At 36.3% G+C, this 12,565-nt stretch overlaps 1 long non-coding RNA gene across 1 annotated transcript in view; it reads right to left on the reverse strand.

The window, feature by feature from the left end:
- Positions 1-12,565, reverse strand: part of LOC127948708 (uncharacterized) — a 73,398-nt gene that overhangs the window by 57,581 nt on the left and 3,252 nt on the right. The gene's annotated exons all lie outside the window — the stretch shown is intronic.

Genomic DNA, 12,565 nt, shown 5'->3' on the forward strand with positions numbered 1-12,565 from the left:
CAGACTGAGAGTTTATTTCAAATGATTCATTCAGTTCAAGTATTTCACATAATGGACAGCATATTGTGTGATTTTATTTGGCAAGATGAAGAAAAATGACCTTATATAAAAGATGTGCTGAAAATCAATTCCATGGCACAAATTATGACCCTTAATAGTTCATCTCTGACCCCGGTCCGGTCAAATTCAGTCTTGATTCCTCATCCTACTGCTCTTCTAAAAAGTGCTCTATCTCCACATCTGTGCAACTGCTGACATTAATTTACATCAGCTGCAGACTGAGATCGGCTTGTTCCATTTCACAGGAGCGTGGAAAATGCCATGCTTGACAGAGAGCACATGTTGTCTATGTCCCTGTAGTGTCTAAGGTAAGAATCACAATTACTATTGCTCAGACTAAAGGTTAGGGATTTGGAAACAAACCCTTAGAGAAAAAACAGTACACCAAAAAACTGTTATTTCCAACAATGGTAACAAAACCGTTTTGGTTATAGTTCACTTCCACTATACGAAAAATAAAAACACATTTCTCAAAACATCTTTTTTATGTTCCCCAGAAATCATGAAAATCATGCAGGTTTGGGGTGTCATGAGGGTAAGTAAATGATGACAGGATTATAATTTTTGGGTAAACATCCCTTTACCCTAAGAATTAAGATTAATTGTGCGTGAAAATGAATTTGGTCTACATAAACAAATGATAAATTAAATGATAGTGGCCTGCTGAGGAGAGGAGTGATTAGACAATATTTTTAGGAAAGATACAGGGAGGCAAAATATTCAGTACATTTACTTTGAAGGAAAGATTTCTTATTTTGGGACAGCACACTAAAACCCATCAAGAACACCTTAGCAAATGCATCGTAGTGTCCTTTCAATTATTCTGACAAGGTTTGCAAAGACACTAGCATTCTTAAGAAAATGTAAAAACTGAGTTTTTCTTGCTCTCTCTTTCATGTAAGAAAGAATCTGTGAGCGTGTACTCAAGCAGTGCTTGTGTTTAGCTGTGTAACACCATTTCTCCATTTTTATAGAAGATGTCACACAAAGTAGATAGAAACATGCTATAGAGTGCCACAGGAATGACTTCTACAAGCACTTCTAAATTTCAAAAGGTTAAACGTCAGAAATAATGTCTGTAACACAAGCTAAGTATATTTACACATTTTATTCTAAGGAATTAAAAACATTATAAGCTCACTCATGATTTTTGTAACTTTTACATGTCTTGAAAAATGCGGTTGTGGCTAAATGGGGACCTTGGGGACATTAAAGGATTAGTTCAATCCAAAATTAAAATTCTGTCATTAATTACTCACCCTAATGTCGTTCAAACCCATAAGACCTTAGTCCATCTTCAGAACAAAAATTAAGATATTTTGGATGAAATCGGAGAGCTATTTGACCCGCCATAGACTGCAACGCAACAGAAATGTTCCCAGATCCAGAAATAAAGTAAATACATCGGTAAAACAGTCCATGTGACATCAGTGGCTCAACTTCAGTTTTGCGATGCTACGAGAATACTTTTACTTTTACGAGAATACTTTTTTGCGCAAAGAAATCAAAAATAACAATTCACTCATTCAGAACCATTTTTCTCCCCGGAGTTACGTCTTTTGCCATTTTAGAGAGTATTACAATGCATACGCATGCTTTCCCCGAAGCATAAATAACGCTTATTACACCGATTACATTCATGAGTGTGCTTTCCCCCCCACAGACATAAATATCACTGATTATGTGTGATACATTCTTGGGTACTCTCTAAAATGGTGGAAGTCGTGTAAGACGAGTAAGTTACATTATTTTTTGTCAAGTATTTTTCTAGTAACATCGCAAGTTGAGTTGAGCTACTGATGTCACATTGATTGTTTTACCAAAGTTTTTACTATGTTTCTGAACCTGGTACAGAATGCAATTTTAGTTGCATTGCAGTCTATGGAGGGTCACATAGGTCTCTGATTTCATCACAAATATCTAAAGTTGTGTTCCAAAGATGAACGAAGGTCTTACGGGTTTGGAACGACATGTGGGTGAGTAATTAATAACATAATTTTCATTCGGGAGTGAACTAACCCTTTAAATGTCATCACATTGAACAGTTCTACTCCCCAGTACACATTTGCACCCTTATAAACTTGCAAACTATTCTAACTTAAACTTTCCAACTTTTAGATTTTAAGAAAGATCGAGTTGTGGGAAGCTTAGTGATGTTGATGATGTAGTCGTAAAATCATGGAGTAGTTCTTTATAGCCTAACTTTAGCTTTTTACATTTGGTTATTGAATTCAGGCTTCAAAATTTAAAAAATTTAATTAATCAAAATTAAAGTTGCATCTATTTGTGAAGACTATCATGATAAACAAAACATGTAAGAACCATAAAAGCTTATCCAGTGCAATTTTTAAAAAGTAAAAAAAAAAGGTCACTTTAGTTTGCGAAACAATTCTCACTATTAACTAACTATTAACTAGTAATTTGCTGTTTATTATAAGTTATTAAGGTAGTTATTAAGTGTAAGTATGGAGTAGGATTAAAAGATCCAAAATATGTCATGCAGAATAAGGTATTAATGTGTGCTTTAGAAGTACCTAATAAACAGCCAATATGTTCGTTAATAGTGAGAGTTGGTCCCAAAAGTAAAGTCTTACAAAAAGGCATATTGGCTTTTTGTTGAAGGAATTACTTAAGGATGGAAATAAATAAATAAATACAGCGTGAAACAGAATATGTTTAATACAACAGAGCGAAATCTGATACATGAAATCTAGAAAGACGTTGTTGGAAGTGTTGGATGATGAAAAAGGTTGACTGCAAAGAAGTGTGGTGTTGAAGAGGGTAATAGCGGGGAAACCAAATAAAGGTAACTAACCATCTGCATCAATAACAATAACATCTCACCTAGAGACCAATTACAAACAAAAGCAACATTTACTATAGACAAAACAACGATGACAAACAATCATGCAAGAGCGTGTAGTGTGTGTGTCCCAACCAAGCGTGAAAACAATGGTGTTTTAGGTGACAGAGAAAAGAGAAATCCGAGAGGGAAGGATCAGTAGCCTAAGGCAGAGTATGCTAGGAGCCACAGATTCCCACTGAACTGCTTGTGGTGGCACAACACACACACACACACAAATGCCTTAGTCTTATTTGGAGAGCTCAAAAGCAGATGGTTGGGTCACTGTGTGTTTGTTTGTATGCCTCCACCTAACACCACCAATCTACACCATCCACCAACAACCCAACCACCTCCATCTTCCTCCACAGAGAATAAACACACACGAAGGCAAACATGTTCCCACACACACTTCTACATACAAACGGCCGTGAGCATATTCCTCAGAGAGCCCAGCAAAAATTCTTCCACTCTGTCTCTCTCACACACACATTTTTAGACTGCCAAAAGCCTCGCTGAGATGTTGGCACAGATGCCGCGTCACAAAACACTTCCATAAATGAATTCTGTCAAGACACACACACAGACACATGCTCGCCAAGCAGCCCAGGCATTTGCTAATTTGTTGGCAGAGCGATGCTTCTTCAAGTAGACTCTCAGGAGAAGTTCTTGTTTGCTAACAGCACAGCAACATGACTCTGGCCCGCTGGTACAAAACCCGTTTTTTTTTTTTTTTTTTTTTTACAAAGCAGACTGAACCTTGATCGGTTGGATGCATATCATATCACAAACCTGTAGCTGGCTGCTTATCACTCTTGTTTAATTTGCACCTGTGATGCTTGAGCGCTGATACTCTTTTAATCATGAAAGATCATGTGAAGAGGCTAAGTTGTCAGTGAAGAAGATATTTTAAAAGGAGGCTTTTCAAACCTTTTAATAGCAGGGGTCCCCAAATATAGTCTTCCTTTTGTAGAATGCAAAGGCAGCTATATATTTTCATACATAAAAATGCATTTAAACTGTGAGAAAAAAAGAAATATATATATGTGAATTGTTATATTAGCATGTTGACATGTTGAACATGAATGTATGTAGATTATGTTTTACTGTGGGAAAGGTTGCTGATTTAGATTTGAAAGTAATGATATCAAATTCAGTGTTAAAGTATTGTTATATATATATAGAACAAATGAGATAGCAGCTTTCGTTTTAACATTTACATTTTTATGTGTTAGACATTTTTATATGCTTTTGACATTGTTTTTGTTTTAAATATTTTTAGTACTTTAATAAAACAAAACGTTTTGTTCATCTAATATTTCAAAAATTATCTTTAATAGATTTACTTCACAACAACAACAACAACAACATGTTAGGAGACATATCTGAAACAAACTTTGACAGTTATGAAAGAGCAACATCTAAGCAATAACATTTCAGAACTGTTGCAGAGTAAAAAGCTGCCAACCTCAGAAATGACCAGCTCTGAGCAGAGAGAAAGAGAGTGAGAAGGAGGAAAATGTGTGTGCTTTTATGTGTACACACCAGCTGTCAGTCCTGGGATCAGACCCAGAGTCTGTCCTCAGTAATACACATGCTGGCACACAAGAAATGACCAATCAGAAGCAGGCCCCTTCCACTCGCTCTCAAAATACTTTCCCTCCAAACATCAAAATGTCAGAGATTAAATCACAGGCTGGGAAAATCTTAATCTGTACTGCCTATCTGCTCCACTTTCACCACAACCAACTACTATGCAACCAAAGCAAACATACACTTTGTTTGCGTGTGTGTTTCTGGGAATTGTGGGGACATTCCATAGACTTGTTATTATACTGAGCAAGCAATATTATTTTTTTCCCCTAACCTAACCTTACCTGAACTTACCCCTTACAGAAAACCTGTCTGCATTGTTACACTTTCAGATAAACATATTTTACTATTTTTTATATTTTTCCCCCTCGTGGGGACCACAGGCCCCGACAATGTCAAAAAAAAAAAATCAAGTTTTACTATCCTTGTAATAACATTTGGTCCCTGCAATGTAGCATAAACAAGTACACACACAAACACACTAGGGCTGTGACAGGGAGAAAATATTCCCACCGGTTAATCGACGTGTGACAACACCGATAATACCGGTATCACCATAGGGGCAAAGTTGTTCCCTCTATTCCTTGGTTTCCTTTGCTTTTAAATAGCTTGTAAAAGCAGCATGCGCATTTTACTTTCACTTGCAAATAGCGGCGATTTGGCGTGAAGCAATTGTTTGTTTTTACCTCATTAGAATTTTCCCTCTTTTCGAATTAACAACAATTCCGTATCAAGTGCTTGAATACAACCACAAAATAGCCTATATAAAACATAGAACTTTTATTAACAAAATGAATGAAAATACACCATGCTATGGGACATGCTATACCTAATATAAAATAACAAATGAATTACATAAAGTTTAAATAGGAATACAAAATAGGTATGGAAATAAGTAAACATGTATAATAACCAAATAAATAACATAGAACTTTTATTAGAAAAACGAATAAGAAAGCTTGGAGGCATTGCATACAACTTGATGTCAAATAAAATAAATGAATTACACAAAGTTTAAATGAAGTAAAAATCAGCAAACACTGTGGAACCAATTAAATAAGAAACTAATGTTTTTTTAAAAAAAACTTCCAAAATCACCTTAGATAAATAGCAAATTTCAACAGGCTTTTCAAAATCCGAAATATTGCCAAGCAAGTGCTTTTGCATTTCGCTTCTAAACTTAATCATCCGCCATCGTCTTGTCTGTCTCACCTCACTCTTCTTGTCGGTCTGCTCAACTCACTCTCCTCTCTGGATAAATTAAATCTGATCTTTGATGTCATTCGGCAGGCTGCATTGAGCAGCCGTGTTTAGTTTTTAATTGTAGTGATTGCTCTTTTACTCAACTAAATTATTTTTATTACTATCAAAATGACGGTGAGGGTCGGTGGGCAACTGACAATCTATCGCACACACACCTCAGGAAAGATTCAAATGTAATCACTTAACCTGCATTATCAACCAAGGAGTGTAAAAATAAAAATCTACTCAAAGAACATTAATCTCTTAAATCCATAACCTTTGTGTGCTTTATACTATATAATTCTACATATACACTTAACCCTAAAAACAACAAAACATCTGTTTGAGTAAAAATAGTAATAACATGATTACATTAACATTTTTACAATTTAAAATAACAGTTTGTATTTCAATATTTTTCATGTGTAATTTATTCCTATAATGGCAAACTGTAATTTTGGTCTTGTTTAATATGCTGATTTGGTGCTTATTATTATTATTATTATAAGAATGTTGAAAACAGTTGTGTCGCTTAATATTTTTGTAGAAACTGACTGCGAGACATTTTCAGGATTCTTTGATGGAGTAAAAGTTAAAAATAATGGCACTTATTTAAAATATGAATATCATTTACTTACCCTCATTTCATTCCAAACCTGAATGAGTTTCTTTAGTATGGAAAAAAAAAAGCTACAGAAGCCATTGGGGAATTTGGTTATTCTTAAAAATATCTTCTTTTGTGTCCACCAGAAGAAAGAAATTCATACAGCTGTGGAACAATTGGAGGGTGAGCAAATGATGACAATTGTCATTTTCGGGTGAAGTATCCCTTTAATCGTAAATACACAATGTCTTATGAACAACCCGTGCAAATATTTTTTAAACAGTCAATAAACATCATATTCATGTGCATTAAAGGAGAAATCTAAACCACTCACACTTGGGGTGGGCACTTCTACTTCTGCCTTTTTTGTAAGCAAACAAGGAAGGAAACAACTTCTCCACATCAGTACTTACATTTTCTTCAAAAAACATAAAATTAAAACATTTCACATAAATGTATTTGTGTTATCGGTCCAAATGGTCTAAACAAGACACACCCAGTATAAGGGAACAGCGACATTAAAGCCTGACAAACATGTGAGAGAAAACAAACTGACAGAGAAGTACATCAAAAAGCTGGCTAGAAAGAGGTCATGGGGGTTAGATAGGGGACACAGAGAAAGAACAAGGGAAAATGGGGCAGAAAAAGAGAGAATGACACAGCCGACTGCTTTGAAGGTGAAAGCCAAGATGACATAGGGCAGAAGAGACAGTGTAAAGTTTTAATGACAGAGAAAAGAGTGAAGAGAAGAAGAGGCTGGGTATAAGAGAAAGAGAGAGATGAAAGTTGTAAGGGTCATTCAGACACCGCAATAGGCTTACAGGACTGAATAAATTACAGAGAAAGAGTAGTTAATGAGAGAGGAAGAGGAGGATAAAAAAAAAAATGGGAGATTGCACAGGTAGGACATGATTAGGTTGAGCCTCTTTGTAAGCCTGTAGTGCCCTCTATAGGCAGACAGAAAAATGCATTACGAAAAGCAGTTGGGTGCATCTGTCAAAAATAAATAAATATATAATACACTGACAAAAGAGCTTTTTTCTTTACAGGGATGGCTGTTTTTAATGAAAAGTTAAAAAGAAAACAATCCCCGACAGATTTCACCACCCTGTGGTTTCATTTCACACTGATTCCAAAGAAACGCAAGCAGTGACTGATTTGGAAATAAAAGCTTTTGGGCTCCACACAAAAGACTTTTGGAATCAAGACCGAACAATACAAAACTAATTGCATGATGTGCAATAATGGAAAAGAGCGTTTATTTGAACGCTTTTATTTTTGTGCCGCTTATATCAGCTCGTTTAGCAGATGAAAAGAATGGGGGGGGGGGGGGATGTCTCAGCCAGTATACAACTTAGTTAAGCTCTAGATCACTCCTGTCAGTTTGTCTTTTAAATGTCGGACAAATTAAACATCCAGTTTATCAAAACCTCTAATCCGGCCTAAGGGCCTGTCTCCGTGCGTATGTGCGTCAGTGCGGAATGGCGGCTGGCCTCAGGCAAGAAAATGCCAAAACATGAGTGGTTGAATTTGAAAATAAAAGGCTTGTCATTCAATAGCCCGAAAGAGAAATCAAGTGTGCGTTTGTGCGCGTGCTTGTACCCCAGTCAATTACTGCATCCTTGAGAGAAGGACAAGGGTTTAACTAGTGACACAAGGAAGTCAAAACAGAGTTGCCTACACACACACACACACACACACACACAAACACATTCACGGTCTTATTTAAAAGCTCGGCTGTTATTGCCAGTGGCAACAGCATCATATATTGATTTTCACCCAGAGGAATTGCGATGCTGATACAGAGAGGAAAGAAATGCGAAAGAGAGAAACTTTTGATTGGCATGCAGTGGATAAAGTGAACTACTTATAATGCAGTGCCAGTAGACAAGAGGAATTTGACTTAATCAGCATGGACAGAGTAAAACAAGAGAGATGGAGAGCTACGAGTACTCTCTAAGGGTGTATTCACACCAGAAAAGTCAGCTAGTTCACTTGCTTTGGTCCGGACCAAATACAATGTAGATTGTTTTCGTTTGGTATGGTCCGCCTTCACACTGCCCTTTTTGCAAGTGAACTAGAAATGGTAAACAAAACCACACGTGTGCTTAAGGTCATCCATTTATTGGTTTATCCATTCAACCATACCAAGGTACATTTGGAAGTAGACCGAGAACACCTCTTCAGCTGGGTCTTGGTACAGTTGTCTGGTCCAAACCTGAGTGTGATTGCTGTATTCACACCTGTCCAAAATATCCTCACCAAAGGGGGAAACGAACTTGAGCTCAATTCAATCGATCCAAACAAGACAGGTTTGAAAACACCCTAAGGGTGTGCTTATCAGGTTGAGGTAATCTGTGATCTTTCATTTCCGCCCTTCCTGATCTACTGTTGCTAAATCTGGATGACCAGTTCAGGCCCCCACGCTCTCTTTCATTCAAGTGACAAGAAGAGAGAGCGATGCTGAGACTGGAAAGGAAGGGGACGATGATGAAAGACGACTCCTTTTACTTGAGGACAGAGAGAAACTGCAAAGTGTGCGAAGATACTTTTAAGTAAAAATTAAATTAAATATTGAACTGAGGGTGAACTCGCTCACTTTGTAAAGGCTGCTCCGTTTCCAGCGATGATTTCACCCTACCCAGATTCGGAAATGACCGATATGAGTGAAAAGAAAAATGATCAGAAATGTTTCAGGCCTGGGAACTGCTTTTGGCAAGATCAAAACCTAGGGATCTATAAGACCTTTAATTGAGGTCAATGTAGATCCATCTGGTGTGGCTGTGGATCACATTCTTCAAAACCCTGCTGATTCAGGCTGGTTTGGTGCTGGTAGACCTATCATAGCCATTCGATGGGTTGATCAAGAGGATATTAGCACACCAGGATGCAGATGATAATTTCTGCTGGTGACCAGTTGTGGTCTTTCCTGCAGGGGTTCTTGAATCGATAACTCTTAGTTTCTACTCTCTTCTTGTGTCTCTCTTTGCTGCTTTCTTCAACTGAATATTAAAATAAAAGCGGTCGGATCTTAAAGAATCTGAATATCCTTGATCTTCAGGGATAAAAGTGTTCAATGTACTGTGAAAAAACACACTTTGCATGTAAGTTTCAGAGCTCAAAACATCCTCTCCAGTCCAAAAACACTATTGAAACTAAAGGCTGAAATACTCCATGCTAATTTTTCGGATTTTTGCCCACAGTTTGCTGTCTGGAGGAGCCGATAGCCGGTGAAAGTCAGAGCCAGTCTGGAGATTTCGGGAAGTTGATATTGACAGATTTCACAGAACAAAATGTGTTGTGACTGATGGGCACAGACTGTGATTTCATCCACTCGAAAGATATTAAACATCTTTGATATTTGGTGTCGATTTAGGAATATATTGTTTTAAATTTTCATGTATCTCCCAGCAATGGGCCACATTTTTACATGAGATTGTTGTGTTCAGAATAACTTTAAAGTCTGGTACAGACTTCACATCTTCAGTCATTTCGTGAATGATGCCTAGTTTTTCTCTGTAACCAGTTACAAAGTTGGCGAGTGTATGATGTCCAGCATTTAATAATCTGTTCAGATTTTAAAAATCATGTAGTGTATTCCAGCTTTAAGCAGCAAAAATGGTTTTAAAATTGTTGGAAACATACATTTACAACTAACATGGCATATCAAAAGGATCATTTACTCAAAAATCAACATTTACTAACATAAACATTAATTCACTTCATAAGTACTATATTTATATACTCCGACGAATTCAATGGTATTTACTATCATGGTAATGTCCAAACATGGAATTGCTGTGGTACAATGTCAAGAAAAACATTGGCAACTATACTTAAGAACTTGAAAAAAAGTTTAAAGATAATGTATTTGTGTATTATCAAGACAGTATGTGTCTCTGTCACTAATGGCTTAAAAACAATCTCACCTCAGTTTCCTTGTCACCCGTGTCCATAGAAAAGGATTACAAATTAAACAGAACAGGAATGGAGGGAGTGGGAAAGAGAAGAGAGAATGGAGGGGCCGCCAAAAAGGTCATGTCCCAGCAACCAACCTGCCTCGGGCATTACTCATTAGCCTAGCAACAAGCTAAGCACGGTAACAGAGATGACCTGAGGGGGGATCAAACCAGAGAGCAGATTCACCACATTTCTGAAATTTTACCATGATCTTCTACTAAATTCAAGCTGAGAGCCTCAAGTTAGCCATGAATAATGACAACCTTGAGCTGTCCTGAGTTTAAAATGAGTCAGCAATGATCCGGGTCACTGAAGTGGAAACCTTTCAAAAACAAGACAAATATCGGAACCTCCAAACGCCACATAAATTGCTTACCTCAAAGATGAAAAACTTAACTCAAAAAGACTCAATGAGAGGCAGCTCTTTAAAGGGGAAAAGTCAACTTCATGCAATCAAGAAAGATCATTTGATGACTAGATTAAGTTGTATAATAACCCCTTATTTAGTACCAATTAAATTCCTTTTCATTTCAATCTGCCTTTTGGCTTTATAGAACAGCATGAACATGTACTGCTCTCAATGGGCTCCATTCATTGACAAATGCGTTGAAGTGTACTTAAGTGCACAGAGAAGGTTCAGAAAAAACAGGTGCATACCGAGGAAGTCTATAATACCTAGAGACATCTGTTAGCATACCCATTCATCTCAAAGTCCCAAAACCATCACTAGCAACTTTCCTGAGCGGTGACATGAATGGTAAGGGAAAGACAGAGGTCAAATATCTATTTCACGCTTTTAAAACCCCTCCAAAAACAAATGGGGCTTTGCTGAACAATTTACTACCATATTATGAAACAACTATGATTTATATGTTGCTTGCATAAAATATATTACTACATTATGGCTATTGCCCTTTGAACCATGTTCCAACATCTAACATCTACCTATTTTTTATTTTTATTTTTTGTTAAATAGGAGTCAAAAGAATTTAAAAAATCATATTTATAAGAAAATAACAAATCACAATTTAACCCCAGGGGACAATTATTCATTGAAAAAAAAAAAAAAAGAAAGAAAGAAAATTAAAAGAAAATCTGCTTTAACATCACATGAATAAAATGCATATTAAAGTACATTAATTTAAACTGTAATAATATTTTACAATTCTGATAAACAGCCTAAATGCAGACATCTTTTCTTTATTAAATTCACACATTTATCTTTCTCATTGCCTCACTACAGTGAATGATGCTTTAGGTAGGGTAATGTGTTATAATTTATCATGACCCTCACTGTTCTTACAAATCTGGCTCCATCTTGCATTTATGCTTCATTAAACCTCATACAGCGATAAAGGCACATTTGAATCCAAAGAGAAGTTAGACCCAACCTGTGAAAACATGTCAGATTGGTTTTGTAGATCTTTTCTATTGCTAATGAAACTGAGAGATGTATAGATCACTGCTGATATGCAATATGTAATAATCATGGGCTTCATTCATGAAACACAAGCATGGATATCTGTGAAAATGTATCTGTACTTCCTCTGTCCTATTGAACTGAACACAACAATTTGCAGCAAATGGATTTATGAACGATTCACACATAAATCCGCTCTGCTCGTGTTTCATGAATAAAACCCCATGTGCATGCCCAAGGGAGATGAAGAATGATCAGATCAGCCTAAAACTGGGTTTTATCAGCATTTAGTACCACATGCTCCCATGACTGTTCACTGTAGGTGTCAATATTTTGTTTCATCATCACCGAAAGCCACACAATGTTAGGAAGAGAAACTGAGGCATTTGATATTATAATGATCATATTTCACATCCTATACAGTTATGCTCATATAGATTACAAATCCGCTACTACAACAAAAAGGCTTCTTCTTTAATGGCCTACTGCACTTAAACAAAAAAAGTAATCCTACAAAGTTGCGTAATGCATAAATACCTAAAGATGGTCAAAATATTCCACGGTGTCCTATATGTACAAGGATTAGGCCAGTTTTTTTTTTTTTTTTTTTTTTTTTTTTTTTTACACATGAAATATTGGTTTAAGATTTTGTTAAATCGTAAAAAAAAGCCATGTAATGCAAAAATCCATGCAATGTTTAATGCTAATTATATTTCTTTTTTAAGGGCTGAAACATGGCTAAAAACAAAATGAGCTGAGACAGTTAACATTCTTAACAAGAAAAAAAAAATAACATTACAAAACACAACAGAAATATCAAAAGTCAATAACAAATGTAAATTCT

The sequence above is a fragment of the Carassius gibelio genome, chromosome B1 (assembly GCF_023724105.1).
Source record: "Carassius gibelio isolate Cgi1373 ecotype wild population from Czech Republic chromosome B1, carGib1.2-hapl.c, whole genome shotgun sequence".
Classification (NCBI taxonomy): Eukaryota; Metazoa; Chordata; class Actinopteri; order Cypriniformes; family Cyprinidae; genus Carassius; species Carassius gibelio.